This window comes from Bombina bombina, chromosome 4 (genome assembly GCF_027579735.1).
Source record: "Bombina bombina isolate aBomBom1 chromosome 4, aBomBom1.pri, whole genome shotgun sequence".
Classification (NCBI taxonomy): domain Eukaryota; kingdom Metazoa; phylum Chordata; class Amphibia; order Anura; family Bombinatoridae; genus Bombina; species Bombina bombina.
Window position 1 is genome coordinate 147,970,130 of NC_069502.1, and position 15,224 is coordinate 147,985,353.

Here is a 15,224-nt window from a genome sequence, read left to right on the forward strand (position 1 = left end):
CTACTGTATCTCTTGTAGCTGTAATTTATTTTATGTTGGCATGACAACAAGAAGTATGGGAACACGTATTACAGAACATCTCAGTAATATAAGGACTGCCCAGAGGGATGTGGATAAACCTAAACAAATTACAAGTGTCGCAAGACACTTTCTACATGCCCATAATGGGAAGACCAATGCTTTAAGATGTTGGGGCTTGGAACGACTCAAGCCTGGAATAAGAGGGGGAAGTACTGAGAATAAATTATTACAGATGGAAACCAAGTGGGTTTTCAATCTGAATACCGTCATACCCAATGGTATGAATGAGTATAATAATTATTGGGTGTATATCTAATTGGGTGACTCTAAGATAACCATATGCCCCTTCTGAATTATGGCAACCTAGTCCACTATGGGTATGCTTGTGTCTTTTTGACACAACCCATAATGGCAACACATAATGCATATGTCAGTCACAACACACTATATATACTTTTTAAAAACGGAATTTATGATCATAGCAAATATATACCTTATTTTCCTACATACATACATAGTCTAATTTGAAAGTGAATGTAATAATTTTAATTTCTCCAACATAGGTGTGTCCGGTCCACGGCGTCATCCTTACTTGTGGGATATTCTCTTCCCCAACAGGAAATGGCAAAGAGCCCAGCAAAGCTGGTCACATGATCCCTCCTAGGCTCCGCCTTCCCCAGTCATTCTCTTTGCCGTTGTACAGGCAACATCTCCACGGAGATGGCTTAGAGTTTTTTAGTGTTTAACTGTAGTTTTTATTATTCAATCAAGAGTTTGTTATTTTAAAATAGTGCTGGTATGTACTATTTACTCTGAAACAGAAAAGAGATGAAGATTTCTGTTTGTAAGAGGAAAATGATTTTAGCAACCGTTACTAAAATCGATGGCTGTTCCACACAGGACTGTTGAGAGGAATTAACTTCAGTTGGGGGAACAGTGAGCAGACTTTTGCTGCTTGAGGTATGACACATTCTAACAAGACGATGTAATGCTGGAAGCTGTCATTTTCCCTATGGGATCCGGTAAGCCATTTTATTACAGACAGTAAATAAGGGCTTCACAAGGGCTTTTTAAGACTGTAGACATTTTCTGGGCTAAATCGATTTATATATAAACATATTTTATACTCCATAGCCTTGAGGAATTATTTTAATCTTGGGAATTTTGTAAAATAACCGGCAGGCACTGTATTGGACACCTTATTCTCTAGGGGCTTTCCCTAATCATAGGCAGAGTCTCATTTTCGCGCCTGTATTGCGCACTTGTTTTTGAGAAGCATGACATGCAGATGCATGTGTGATGAGCTCAGATCCACTGAAAAAGCTTATTGAAGGCGTCATTTGGTATCGTATTCCCCTTTGGGCTTGGTTGGGTCTCAGCAAAGCAGATACCAGGGACTGTAAAGGGGTTAAATATAAAAACGGCTCCGGTTCCGTTATTTTAAGGGTTAAAGCTTCCAAATTTGGTGTGCAATACTTTTAAGGCTTTAAGACACTGTGGTGAAATTTTGGTGAATTTTGAACAATTCCTTCATACTTTTTCGCAATTGCAGTAATAAAGTGTGTTCAGTTTAAAATTTAAAGTGACAGTAACGGTTTTATTTTAAAACGTTTTTTGTACTTTGTTATCAAGTTTATGCCTGTTTAACATGTCTGAACTGCCAGATAGACTGTGTTCTGAATGTGGGGAAGCCAAGGTCCCTTCTCATTTAAATAGATGTGATTTATGTGACACAAAATTTAGAGAAAATGATGCCCAAGATGATTCCTCAAGTGAGGGGAGTAAGCATGGTACTGCATCATCCCCTCCTTCGTCTACACCAGTCTTGCCCACACAAGAGGCCCCTAGTACATTTAGCGCGCCAATACTCCTTACTATGCAACAATTAACGGCTGTAATGGATAATTCTATCAAAAACATTTTAGCCAAAATGCCCACTTATCAGCGAAAGCGCGACTGCTCTGTTTTAGAAAATACTGAAGAGCATGAGGACGCTGATGATATTGTTTCTGAAGGGCCCCTACACCAGTCTGAGGGGGCCAGGGAGGTTTTGTCTGAGGGAGAAATTTCAGATTCAGGGAAAATTTCTCAACAAGCTGAACCTGATGTGATTACATTTAAATTTAAGTTGGAACATCTCCGCGCTCTGCTTAAGGAGGTGTTATCCACTCTGGATGATTGTGAGAATTTGGTCATCCCAGAGAAACTATGTAAAATGGACAAGTTCCTAGAGGTCCCGGGGCCCCCCGAAGCTTTTCCTATACCCAAGCGGGTGGCGGACTTTGTAAATAAAGAATGGGAAAGGCCCGGTATACCTTTCGTCCCTCCCCCCATATTTAAAAAATTGTTTCCTATGGTCGACCCCAGAAAGGACTTATGGCAGACAGTTCCCAAGGTCGAGGGGGCGGTTTCTACTCTAAACAAACGCACCACTATACCCATAGAAGATAGTTGTGCTTTCAAAGATCCTATGGATAAAAAATTAGAAGGTTTGCTTAAAAAGATGTTTGTTCAGCAAGGTTACCTTCTACAACCAATTTCATGCATTGTCCCTGTCACTACAGCCGCGTGTTTCTGGTTCGATGAGCTAGAAAAGGCGATCACTAGTAATTCTCCTTCTTATGAGGAGATTATGGACAGAATCCGTGCTCTTAAATTGGCTAATTCTTTCACCCTAGACGCCACTTTGCAATTGGCTAGGTTAGCGGCGAAAAATTCTGGGTTTGCTATTGTGGCGCGCAGAGCGCTTTGGTTAAAATCTTGGTCAGCGGATGCGTCTTCCAAGAACAAATTGCTTAACATTCCTTTCAAGGGGAAAACGCTGTTTGGCCCTGACTTGAAAGAGATTATCTCTGATATCACTGGGGGCAAGGGCCACGCCCTTCCTCAGGATAGGTCTTTCAAGGCCAAAAATAAACCTAATTTTCGTCCCTTTCGTAGAAACGGACCAGCCCCAAGTGCTACGTCCTCTAAGCAAGAGGGTAATACTTCTCAAGCCAAGCCAGCCTGGAGACCAATGCAAGGCTGGAACAAGGGAAAGCAGGCCAAGAAACCTGCCACTGCTACCAAGACAGCATGAGATGTTGGCCCCCGATCCGGGACCGGATCTGGTGGGGGGCAGACTCTCTCTCTTCGCTCAGGCTTGGGCAAGAGATGTTCTGGATCCTTGGGCGCTAGAAATAGTCTCCCAAGGTTATCTTCTGGAATTCAAAGGGCTTCCCCCAAGGGGGAGGTTCCACAGGTCTCAATTGTCTTCAGACCACATAAAAAAACAGACATTCTTACATTGTGTAGAAGACCTGTTAAAAATGGGAGTGATTCATCCTGTTCCATTAGGAGAACAAGGGATGGGGTTCTACTCCAATCTGTTCGTAGTTCCCAAAAAAGAAGGAACGTTCAGACCAATCTTAGATCTCAAGATCCTAAACAAGTTTCTCAAGGTTCCATCGTTCAAAATGGAAACCATTCGAACAATTCTTCCTTCCATCCAGGAAGGTCAATTCATGACCACGGTGGATTTAAAGGATGCGTATCTACATATTCCTATCCACAAGGAACATCATCGGTTCCTAAGGTTCGCATTCCTGGACAAGCATTACCAGTTCGTGGCACTTCCGTTCGGATTAGCCACTGCTCCAAGGATTTTCACAAAGGTACTAGGGTCCCTTCTAGCGGTGCTAAGACCAAGGGGCATTGCAGTAGTACCTTACTTGGACGACATTCTGATTCAAGCGTCGTCCCTTCCTCTAGCAAAGGCTCACACGGACATTGTCCTGGCCTTTCTCAGATCTCACGGATGGAAAGTGAACGTAGAAAAGAGTTCTCTATCTCCGTCAACGAGGGTTCCCTTCTTGGGAACAATAATAGACTCCTTAGAAATGAGGATTTTTCTGACAGAGGCCAGAAAAACAAAACTTCTAAACTCTTGTCAAATACTTCATTCCGTTCCTCTTCCTTCCATAGCGCAGTGCATGGAAGTAATAGGTTTGATGGTAGCGGCAATGGACATAGTTCCTTTTGCGCGCATTCATCTAAGACCATTACAACTGTGCATGCTCAGTCAGTGGAATGGGGACTATACAGACTTGTCTCCGACGATACAAGTAAATCAGAGGACCAGAGATTCACTCCGTTTGGTGGCTGTCCCTGGACAACCTGTCACAGGGGATGAGCTTCCGCAGACCAGAGTGGGTCATTGTCGCGACCGACGCCAGTCTGATGGGCTGGGGCGCGGTCTGGGGACCCCTGAAAGCTCAGAGTCTTTGGTCTCGGGAAGAATCTCTTCTACCGATAAATATTCTGGAACTGAGAGCGATACTCAATGCTCTCAAGGCTTGGCCTCAGCTAGCAAAGGCCAAGTTCATACGGTTTCAATCAGACAACATGACGACTGTTGCGTACATCAACCATCAGGGGGGAACAAGGAGTTCCCTGGCGATGGAAGAAGTGACCAAAATCATTCAATGGGCGGAGACTCACTCCTGCCACTTGTCTGCAATCCACATCCCAGGAGTGGAAAATTGGGAAGCGGATTTTCTGAGTCGTCAGACATTACATCCGGGGGAGTGGGAACTCCATCCGGAAATCTTTGCCCACATTACTCAACTGTGGGGCATTCCAGACATGGATCTGATGGCCTCTCGTCAGAACTTCAAGGTTCCTTGCTACGGGTCCAGATCCAGGGATCCCAAGGCGACTCTAGTAGATGCACTAGTAGCACCTTGGACCTTCAAACTAGCTTATGTATTCCCGCCGTTTCCTCTCATCCCCAGGCTGGTAGCCAGGATCAATCAGGAGAGGGCATCGGTGATCTTGATAGCTCCTGCGTGGCCACGCAGGACTTGGTATGCAGACCTGGTGAATATGTCATCGGCTCCACCATGGAAGCTACCTTTGAGACGAGACCTTCTTGTTCAAGGTCCGTTCGAACATCCGAATCTGGTCTCACTCCAACTGACTGCTTGGAGATTGAACGCTTGATCTTATCAAAGCGAGGGTTCTCAGATTCTGTTATTGATACTCTTGTTCAGGCCAGAAAGCCTGTAACTAGAAAAATTTACCACAAAATATGGAAAAAATATATCTGTTGGTGTGAATCTAAAGGATTCCCTTGGGACAAGGTAAAAATTCCTAAGATTCTATCCTTTCTTCAAGAAGGATTGGAGAAAGGATTATCTGCAAGTTCCTTGAAGGGACAGATTTCTGCCTTGGCTGTGTTACTTCACAAAAAGCTGGCAGCTGTGCCAGATGTTCAAGCCTTTGTTCAGGCTCTGGTTAGAATCAAGCCTGTTTACAAACCTTTGACTCCTCCCTGGAGTCTCAATTTAGTTCTTTCAGTTCTTCAGGGGGTTCCGTTTGAACCCTTACATTCCGTTGATATTAAGTTATTATCTTGGAAAGTTTTGTTTTTGGTTGCAATTTCTTCTGCTAGAAGAGTTTCAGAATTATCTGCTCTGCAGTGTTCTCCTCCTTATCTGGTGTTCCATGCAGATAAGGTGGTTTTACGTACTAAACCTGGTTTTCTTCCGAAAGTTGTTTCTAACAAAGGATTTTAGACAAACATCTTCCTTGTTTGTTGTTTATTCTGGTAAAAGGAGAGGTCAAAAAGCAACTTCTACCTCTCTCTCTTTTTGGATTAAAAGCATCATCAGATTGGCTTATGAGACTGCCGGACGGCAGCCTCCTGAAAGAATCACAGCTCATTCCACTAGGGCTGTGGCTTCCACATGGGCCTTCAAGAACGAGGCTTCTGTTGATCAGATATGTAAGGCAGCGACTTGGTCTTCACTGCACACTTTTACCAAATTTTACAAGTTTGATACTTTTGCTTCTTCTGAGGCTATTTTTGGGAGAATGGTTTTGCAAGCCGTGGTGCCTTCCATTTAGGTGACCTGATTTGCTCCCTCCCTTCATCCGTGTCCTAAAGCTTTGGTATTGGTTCCCACAAGTAAGGATGACGCCGTGGACCGGACACACCTATGTTGGAGAAAACAGAATTTATGTTTACCTGATAAATTACTTTCTCCAACGGTGTGTCCGGTCCACGGCCCGCCCTGGTTTTTTAATCAGGTCTGATAATTTATTTTCTTTAACTACAGTCACCACGGTATCATATGATTTCTCCTATGCAAATATTCCTCCTTTACGTCGGTCGAATGACTGGGGAAGGCGGAGCCTAGGAGGGATCATGTGACCAGCTTTGCTGGGCTCTTTGCCATTTCCTGTTGGGGAAGAGAATATCCCACAAGTAAGGATGACGCCGTGGACCGGACACACCGTTGGAGAAAGTAATTTATCAGGTAAACATAAATTCTGTTATCGCTATGATTAAACCATTATTACTTATATAGTTATGAGGATAATTGAGAGCATACATTCTTTCATATGACTGTATAAAGTAGGAAACAATTTGTTTAGCTTTGATCAATATTCTATAACAAATAAGTTATAATGTTGTATACTGACACCACTGCATATGAATACGATCACAGTCTTAATATTTACCATCTAACCTGAAACCCAATTCAAATTCACACACACAATATGTCACACTTATAACAATATAAAGTACTCAGGACTCAAACACGGAATTCCGATTTGGGATATTATCCTGGGGATATTATCAGTGTGTACAGATGGATCAGTGTTTAGTTTGGTCTCTTTTTTATTAAGATAATCACACAGGGGTATTATACAGAACACGATCGTAACGAATTTACTTACTAAATATTGCTATGTTACATAGTAGTGTCTTATTGAAATTTGTTCGCTCTTTTAGTGCATAAGTTCTGCTACCCAGAATTTACAATGTGATCGTCATATTGTTACCATATACTTGGGCATCTGAGCTAGTTTTTTCAAGTCACCCAATGAGCGTGTATGTTATGACCGAAGGTACACTCCTTAACCACACATAGCAGCCAAAACAGAAGGTGTTTCTAGTCTCACACTACGATTGGACAATACGTAGGCGTTTCCCTCTAGACACTCTGGATTGGCTGGTCGTTGAGCTGTTTGGGGTGCCAGAAAGGCTCCCTCCCGATCAATATTTTGGAACTATGGCAATCTTCAAGGCCTTGAAGGCTTGGCCACTTCTGGGTTCATCCCAGTTTTTCAGATTCCAATCAGACAATATAACCTCAATGGCTTACATCAACTATCAGGGGGGAACGAGAAGTTCCTTGGTGATGAAGGAAGTTTCTCAGATTCTGGAGTGGGCCGAGGCCCACAGCTGTTCGCTGTCAGAGATATGCAGCAAGTGGGGGACGCCAGAGATAAATCTCATGGCGTCCCGTCTCAATACCAAGCTACCCAGGTACAGGTCGAGGGATCCCCAAGCGGATCTAATAGATGCACTTGCAGTGCCCTGGAGGTTCAAACTTATATATCTTTTTCCTCCATTACTGCTTCTTCCTCAAGTGGGGGTCCGTATCAAGCAGGAGTTGGTGTCAGCAATCCTGATTGCTCCATCGTGGCCGCGAAGGACGTGGTTCGGGGATCTAGTGGGGATGTCCTCATCTTCTCCGTGGAAGTCACCTTGTTGCAGGGACCTGCTGATACAGGGTCCATTTGTTCATCAAAATCTAGATTCTCTGAGGCCCACTGCGTGGAGATTGAACGATTAGTCTTAGACAGAGAGTGTCATTGATACTCTTATTCAAGCTCGTAAACCAGTTACTCTGCGTATCTACCACAAGGTGTGGAGGACCTACTTATTCTGGTTTTAAGAGCGTGGTTTTTCCTTGCACAGAGTTAAGGTTGCCAGGATCTTATCTTTTTCTCCAGGATGGGCTGGAGAAGGACCTTTCTACTAGTTCCCTGAAGGGAAAGATTTCGGCCCTGTCGGTTTTATTGCACAAAAGACTGGCTGAGCTTCCAGACGTGCAGTCCTTTAAGACTCTGATTAGGAACAGACCTGTGTTTAGATCCGAGACTCCTCCTTGGAGCCTAAATCTTGTTGTTCGGGTTCTGCAACAGGTTCCGTTTGAGCCTCTGTATTCCGTTGACATTAAATTGTTATCGTGGAAGGTTCTTATTTTATTGGCTAAAAGTTACTGAGATCTCTGCTTTGCAATGTGAGCCCCCTTATCTGATGTTTCATGCAGATAATGCAGTTTTACGTACTAAAATAGATTTTCTACCTAAGGTTGTGTCAGATCGCAACATCAATCAGGAGATTGTGCTTCCTTCCTTGTTTCCTAATCCTCCTCCATCGAAGGTACTCTTACTTCACAATTTGGATGTGGTTTGCTCCTTGAAGTTCTATCTTCAGGCTACTAAGGAGTTTAGACAATCTTCCTCTTTGTTTGTTGTCTATTCGGGGAAGCGTAAGGGGTAGAAGGCTACTTCAACTTCCGTGTCTTTTTGGTTAAGGAGTGTCATCCACTTAGCTTACAAGACAGCGGGACATCGTCCTCCGGCTCATTCTACTAGAGCAGTCGCTTCCTCTTGGGTCTTTAATTTGAGACCTCTATGGATCAGATTTGTAACGCGGCTACCTGGTCCTCACATACTTTTCCAAAATTTTACAAGTTTGATGATTTTGCTTCGGCTGAAGCAGCTTCTGGGGGAAAAGTTTTGCAGGCTGTGGTGCCTTCAGAATAGGGTCCGCCTCTTCCTTTTTGTTCCCTCCCGTTATTCATTCAGTGTCCTCTGGAGCTTGGTTACAGTTTTCCCAAAAGTAAGGAATGAAGCCGTGGACTCTCCCTATCTTAGGAAGGAAAACATAATTTATGCTTACCAGATCATATCTTTTTCCTTCCGGATAAGGGGAGTCCACGGCCCCCGTCTATTTTTTCTTGTCTATGGGCTGTCCCCTATTTATTTTGTTCTTCTGGCACCATTTATGCCCTAATGTTTTTCCTACTTTTCCTTGTTCCCTCTGGAGAATGACTGGGGTAATGAGGAAGTGGGAGGTATATTTAAGCCTTCGGCTGGGGTGTCTTTGCCGCCTCCTGGTGGCCAGGTGTTCTATTTCCCAACAGTAATGAAATATTTTCTAGCCAGCTTTTTACAGCTATGCTGCATCACTTTCAAGTGTTTCAAAATTTGGGTCTCATGGCCCTTTAAGCCATTGATCAGATGATGGCACATGTGAAGATGTTTACATCACAATAAATACTGATATTGTGTGTGGGAAGTGCACCACCAATATACCCCCAAAGGGGGAATATATAATAATGGTGTGCAATATGTGCAGAGTTGCTAACAAAAATCAGATGATAGTTAAAAATCAATAAAAATACAGTGAGCAATGCATATATATAAAGGTTGTTAGCAGTGCATATATAGAATACAATTAAGCAAATATGGACAATCAACAAGATGAATTCTAATAAAGTCCAAAATGTAGTGATTAAAGTCCTTGTGTGTCCGTAGGACAATAGGTGACAGCAGGCAGCACCACTGAAGCAAAGATATGATCAACAACAATGTCCTAAAAAAAAAAAGAGGAGGCGTCTGATGGTGTAATATCGTTGATAACAAAGTGAGTGTGTAAAAAAGGAACAGCAGGGTACCCACAATGATCCTTGAACATCCAGTGCAATAAAACACAAACTGAGGCTTCAGACCCGCTCGGCTGACTCAGACAATCCAGCTGGAACTCAGGGCCGCAGCAGGAATCGTCACAAATGACGTCTCAAACACAAGAAGAGAACCAACCAATCAGGAAGGACCTACGATAGACCCACGTAGTTCAGGCAACCAAGCGAATCTCCCAAAAGACAGCAAGGTGGAGCAGGGTACGATAATAAAAATGTTTTTTATTAAAACATATGTTAAAACAAAATGTTGCACAGCAACGCGTTTCTCAGTACCAGTTGCTGATGAAACGGCAACTGTTACCAAGACACGCGTTGCTGTGCAACATTTTGTTTTAACATATGTTTTAATAAAAAAACATTTTCTTTCCTAAGATATGGTGAGTCCACAACATCATCAATTACTAGTGGGAATTTCACTCCTGGCCAGCAGGAGGAGGCAAAGAGCACTACAGCAAAGCTGTTAAGTAGTACTCCCCTTCCCACAATCCTCAGTCATTCTATTTGCCTTGGTGCATGGAGGTGGTGAGGTTTTGGTGTCTGAAGAAAATTGGATTTACTTCGCTACAAGCAAGATTTTAACTTCTTTAGAAAGCCAAATTAGGTTAATTCTGTTCTTTCCCCTTTGTCGAGGATTGGGTCTAGCCGTACTCCACGTTAGTCTCTTCAGTAGGGCAGTGGTGGCTTTAAAGCAGTTAGGAACTTGTGAGGTTGGCCTCACTGCATTTTCCTGACATGTTGCTGCCCTTGTATAGAAAGCCAGATTAGGTTTACTCTGTCCTTTCATACCAGGTGAGCTGTCTTCCTGCCGGACAGCTAGATTTGCAGGTAAGTGCCTTTTGTCTTCTGGGGCTAGGAGGCTGGCACTGAAGGGGTTAAGGATCCTGCAATTGATATGGGGGACAAAATCCATAATAAGGGTTATTTTGGCAGTGGGCAGGCACTACATGGCATGTGAAATTGGAGACTTAAGAGTTTATCTCCTTCAAGAGAGGGAGGAGTTGACTCTCCTTGATGGCTTAGGCTTAACTTTAATCTTATCTAAAGTTTTTTTCAAACTAGCCCTCCGTTTATGGTACTTTAGGGGTTAATCGCCAATTTCAATACGGCTCAATATGATAGCGGCATCTATGTGAACGGATTGGTAGTGAGAAGCACACCTTTTCGCCTTTTTGGCTTTCTGATCCATGGAGGATACTTGAAAACAGTTCCTTGTGAATAACAGAGTTTGCTAAGTTTCGGCAAGATGACGCGCGATACAATAATATGCGCTTAATCCCCGTTTTTATGGCCCCGCCACCTTCTCTGCAGAGAAGCGGAGCAGTGCCATTTTAGACTCTAGTTGAGTCAGTGTTCTTACTCCGCCTCGTTCTCCGTAGTAAGAACGGAGGGGTTATTGTGATTTGTATTATTTCACTTTGCAGAAGTTTTTAGAGTTAACAGTAACTCTGCATAACAATCACACATATATAACCGGACATGGTTTAAAAAGAATCAGTGGGCTGTTTTGCTTTGCAACGGCTTCAATACGCTTCTCTCTAACATGTACTTGTATGCGATTGTTAGGATCATTAATTTTAATGAAAAATTCAGATTTCGTAGTGTGATTGTACGTTTTGATTAAAGGCATGTGAACTAACCTCTTTAATCATATGATTTTTTGGACATAAATCCTTATGGGTTTTTTTTCTTTTCTTTTTTAATAAGCTTTATCCCACTGTGGTCTAGTGGTCAGCTAATCCTGTCTAGGAGATGTCAAGTTCTTTCCAGACAAGAATGAGTACTTTGAGGCTGTTTCATAGGCATAATTGTTTTTTGACTGTTGAGGACCATATTGTTCTGAACATTTCTGTCCCTCACGTTAGATGAATCTTTTGAAAAATAAAGATATTCTTTTTGTTTTAGCCTCATGCCTCTCAGGACAAATTTTACAAGAGTAATTTGTCTATGTAATTCTGTGCTGCAGAAATTTGTCTATGCAATTAAATGCACAGATAGGTTGTTGCCCTCTGAGCCTCATGTCTCCCAGGATGATGCTGTTCAGGCAATGCCACAGCTTTCTCCTTATCTGTCCCAAGCCTCTATGGCGTCACATGCAGTGCCCTGCGGTTCCTCTCAATCTCCTGGAGGAGTGTATTTCCTGCAGAGTTTGCAGCTCATGTATCCTCTGCGGTATCTGCGGCTTTTTCTGCCTTTCCTTTTACAGGGAAACCGCAAGAGGATTTTTAAAGGTTCAGATAATAAGGTTTCTGCTCTACTTTTGCTACACAGATCGCTTTCTTTCCTAGGTCTGGTGAGGAGGATTCACCGGTAGCTTCTGAGGGTGAAATCTCAGATTCGGACAGTATAATTCCTTCATCTGATGCTGAAGTGGTCTCCTTCAGATGTATGCTTGAACTTCCCGTGTACTGTTAAAGGAGGTTTTAGCTACTTGGACGATACCAATATATCTCTTTCGTTATCAACCATTGGAAGTTTTGTAAACTTATCATTTTGATGATGTTCCTTCCTTGGAGTAAGTGTTTCAAGACGTGCTATGAACATTTTCAGGAGTAGGAGAAGCTAGGGATACCTTTCTCCCTGTTTCACGTCCTTTAAAGGATTTTACTGTCGCTTACTCCATTAAAGTGCACGGTGCCTTAAGTAGAAGGGAGCATTTCTTCTATGGCTCAGAGAACTTCGATCTCTATAGAGGATAGCTACTCCTTTATGGATCCATGTATAAGAAGCTGGAGGTCTATTGGTTCATCTAGAGCGATGATTTGTCTAATCTGATTTGCTGTGCCAGTCCGCGGGGTGTTATGGATGAATCTTGGTCAGCTGAGGAGCCTACCTGCAGCTTAGCGACACAGTCTAGGCTTTATAACTCAGCACATGCAGGTCCAATATCCAAATAGACCAAGACATGTGTCAATATATTTAATGTTTCCTCCAAGTACAAGCTTCTGGCTGAGACCTTGTTTGGACCTGGTCTGGCAGTATTTAACTCCGACTTAACGGGTGGAAAGAGGTTTTTTTTTCTACCACACATCAAGTAGAATAGACTAAATAAAAAAATGTCTTCCTTTCCCTCTTCCTGCAGGGACAGTCCAGTTTTTTTGTTTTTTGTTTTACTCTCAAACCAGTCCTGGTCCAGGGGGTAGCGGACTAAGATTTCCTACCAGGGGCAGATTCTCCTTGCTAGAGTATCTGCAGTCCAGGTATGTTGAGAGGCATTCTTGAACTGTGTTCAGGTCCTTCTTATCTGCGAGTGATCTAGGTATTTACTTTAAGTTTCGCAGAGTACAGTACTCCAAAGTAGTATCCTTACTCCTTTGCTTCAAGAGGGTCTGTTCATGACGAACATAGACCTGGAGGATGTGTATATCCTTGTTCCCATTATCAGGGATCTTCTCAAGTTTCTGAGATTCGTCAGGTACCAGGATGACCAAGTGGTTAAGGCTTTGCGCTTAGCATCCATTGGACGTATGTCCGTGTGGGTTCGTACTCCACTTCTGGTATTCAAAGAGTTCCCTTGGTCCAACTACAAGGGTGAATTTTTTGGGGACCTTATTAGATTCTCTATCTATGAGAATATATCTAGGAGGCCAGACAATCAAAGATTTCTTTCTCTTACCTGTCTCTACAGTCTACTGTTCGGCCTACAGCAATCTATAGTAGTCCGGTAGATAGTTTAGCCATCCTGTATCCAGAGGATTGGGAGTTTGAATTCAGCTGTAGCTGATTTTCCCTTCACTCTTCAGTGGCTTAATGTATGGAGGTAATTGGTCTGAGGGTCCCAGGGATGTCATCTCTTTTCTCGAGTCTATTTGAGAGCTCTGCAGTTATGCATGCTCAGTTAATAGAGTGGTGTCCATTCGGATCTCCCTCAGAGGTTAGATCTGGTTCAGCTTTAAGAGTTTCTCAGGACGCATGTTTCTAAAGACATTCCTAGGTGATTGTTACCACGGACGCCAGCCTTCTGAGCTGGGGAGCAGTCTGGAACTCGTTACGGAGCAAGAACTCTGGACTCAAGAGGAGTCTGTTCTCCCCATCAACATCTATGAAGTGGAGAATGATTTTTCTATGTTAATGCTCTGAGGGCTTGTCAGTTGTCCTTAGCCAGTTTGTCAGGTTCCAGTAGGACAATTTCTCCTCGGTGGCTCGGGGAGGAACTGAGTTCCTTAGCCATGAAGGAGGTGGCTCGTTTTTGTTCAGTGGGCGGTAGCTCACATTGACTGTCAGTCTGCCTTCCACATTCTAGGAGTGGACATCTGTGAAGAGATCTTCCTGAGCAGACAGAATTTTCATCCCGGGGAGTGGGTTCTCCATCCGGTGGTGTTATCCAAGTTCACCTTTAAATGGGGGGGGGGGGCTAGAGTTAAATTGATGGTGTCTCGACAGAATGCCACGTTTCCAAGGTATGGTTCAAGGTCATGAGATCCGCAGACTGCCCTGATAGTTGCTCTGGTGGGTCCTTGGGATTTTAATCTAGCATTCCTGTTTCCTCTGTTTGCTCTCTTTTCACGAGTCATTGCTCGTATCAATCAGGAAAGAGCATTGGTAATTCTAATAGCTCCTGCATGGATTCGCAGGACCTGGTATACAGACCTAGTGAAGATGACATCTCTTCCACCCTGGAGGTTATTTCTGAGGAAGTTCCTTTTTTTCAGGGTCCATTCCTTCTTCCAGATCTCGTTTCTCTGAAACTGATTGTTTGGAGATTGAACGCTTAGTTCTTTATTAGCGTGTTTTTTCTGAGTCGGTCTTATGACCTTGATTCAGGTTCGAAAGCCTGTTTCTAGAAAGATTTCCATAGGGTATGGCGTTAATACCTTTATTGGTGTGGCTCTAAGGACTTTTGAAGTCAGGTCAGGATTCCTGGGATTTTGTCCTTTATCCAGGAAGGTCTGGAGAAGAAATTGTTTCTCATGTTTTGCAGATGTGCCAGATGGTTCTATCTTTTGGTCAGACCCTAGTCAGAATCAGGCCTGTGTTTAAGTCTGTTGCTTCTGTTTGGAGCATTAACTTTGTTCTAAGATTTTTGCAGCGGGCTCCATTTAAGCCTTTGCATTCCATAGATATTAAGTTCTTATCTTGGAAGGGTTTGTTTCATTTTGTTCTCTTCTTCTTGGAGAGTTTTGGGAACTCTCGGCTTTGCAGTGTGATCGCCTTATCTTATCTTTCGTGCTGCTAAGGTGATTCTTCGTTAGAAGTTGGGATTTCTTTCTTAAGTGATTTCAGATAGAAAATTGTTGTTATTTCTTCTCATACGGAACGTTTGTTGCACAATCTGGAAGTTGTGCATGCTTTGAAATTCTACCTAAAGGCAACTAAGGATTTCGCCAGTTCTCTGCCCTGTTTTCTGTGTTTCTCAGGAGAATGTAGGGTTGAAAAGCTACTGCTTCTCTTTTTTATGGTTGAGAAGTTTAATTCTTTTTACTTTAGACTGCTTGTTAGCAGCCTTCTGAGAGACTTTCAGCTCATTCCATGAGGGTTGTCTCCTCTTTTTGGGTCTTCAACAATGAAGCTTCTGTGGAGTAGATTGCTAGGCTGCAATTTAGTCTTTTCTGCATACTTTTTCAAAATTTTGAAATGTGATACTTTTGCCTCAGCTGAAGCTTCTTTTGGGAGAAAGGTTCTGCAAGCTGTGGTGCATTCCGTTTAGGTCTACCTGTCTTG

The 15,224-nt window shown here is 43.0% G+C and overlaps 1 protein-coding gene across 1 annotated transcript in view; it reads left to right on the forward strand.

Annotated features, from left to right (window-relative positions):
- SMC6 (structural maintenance of chromosomes 6) overlaps positions 1-15,224 on the forward strand; it is an 869,177-nt gene that overhangs the window by 574,474 nt on the left and 279,479 nt on the right. The gene's annotated exons all lie outside the window — the stretch shown is intronic.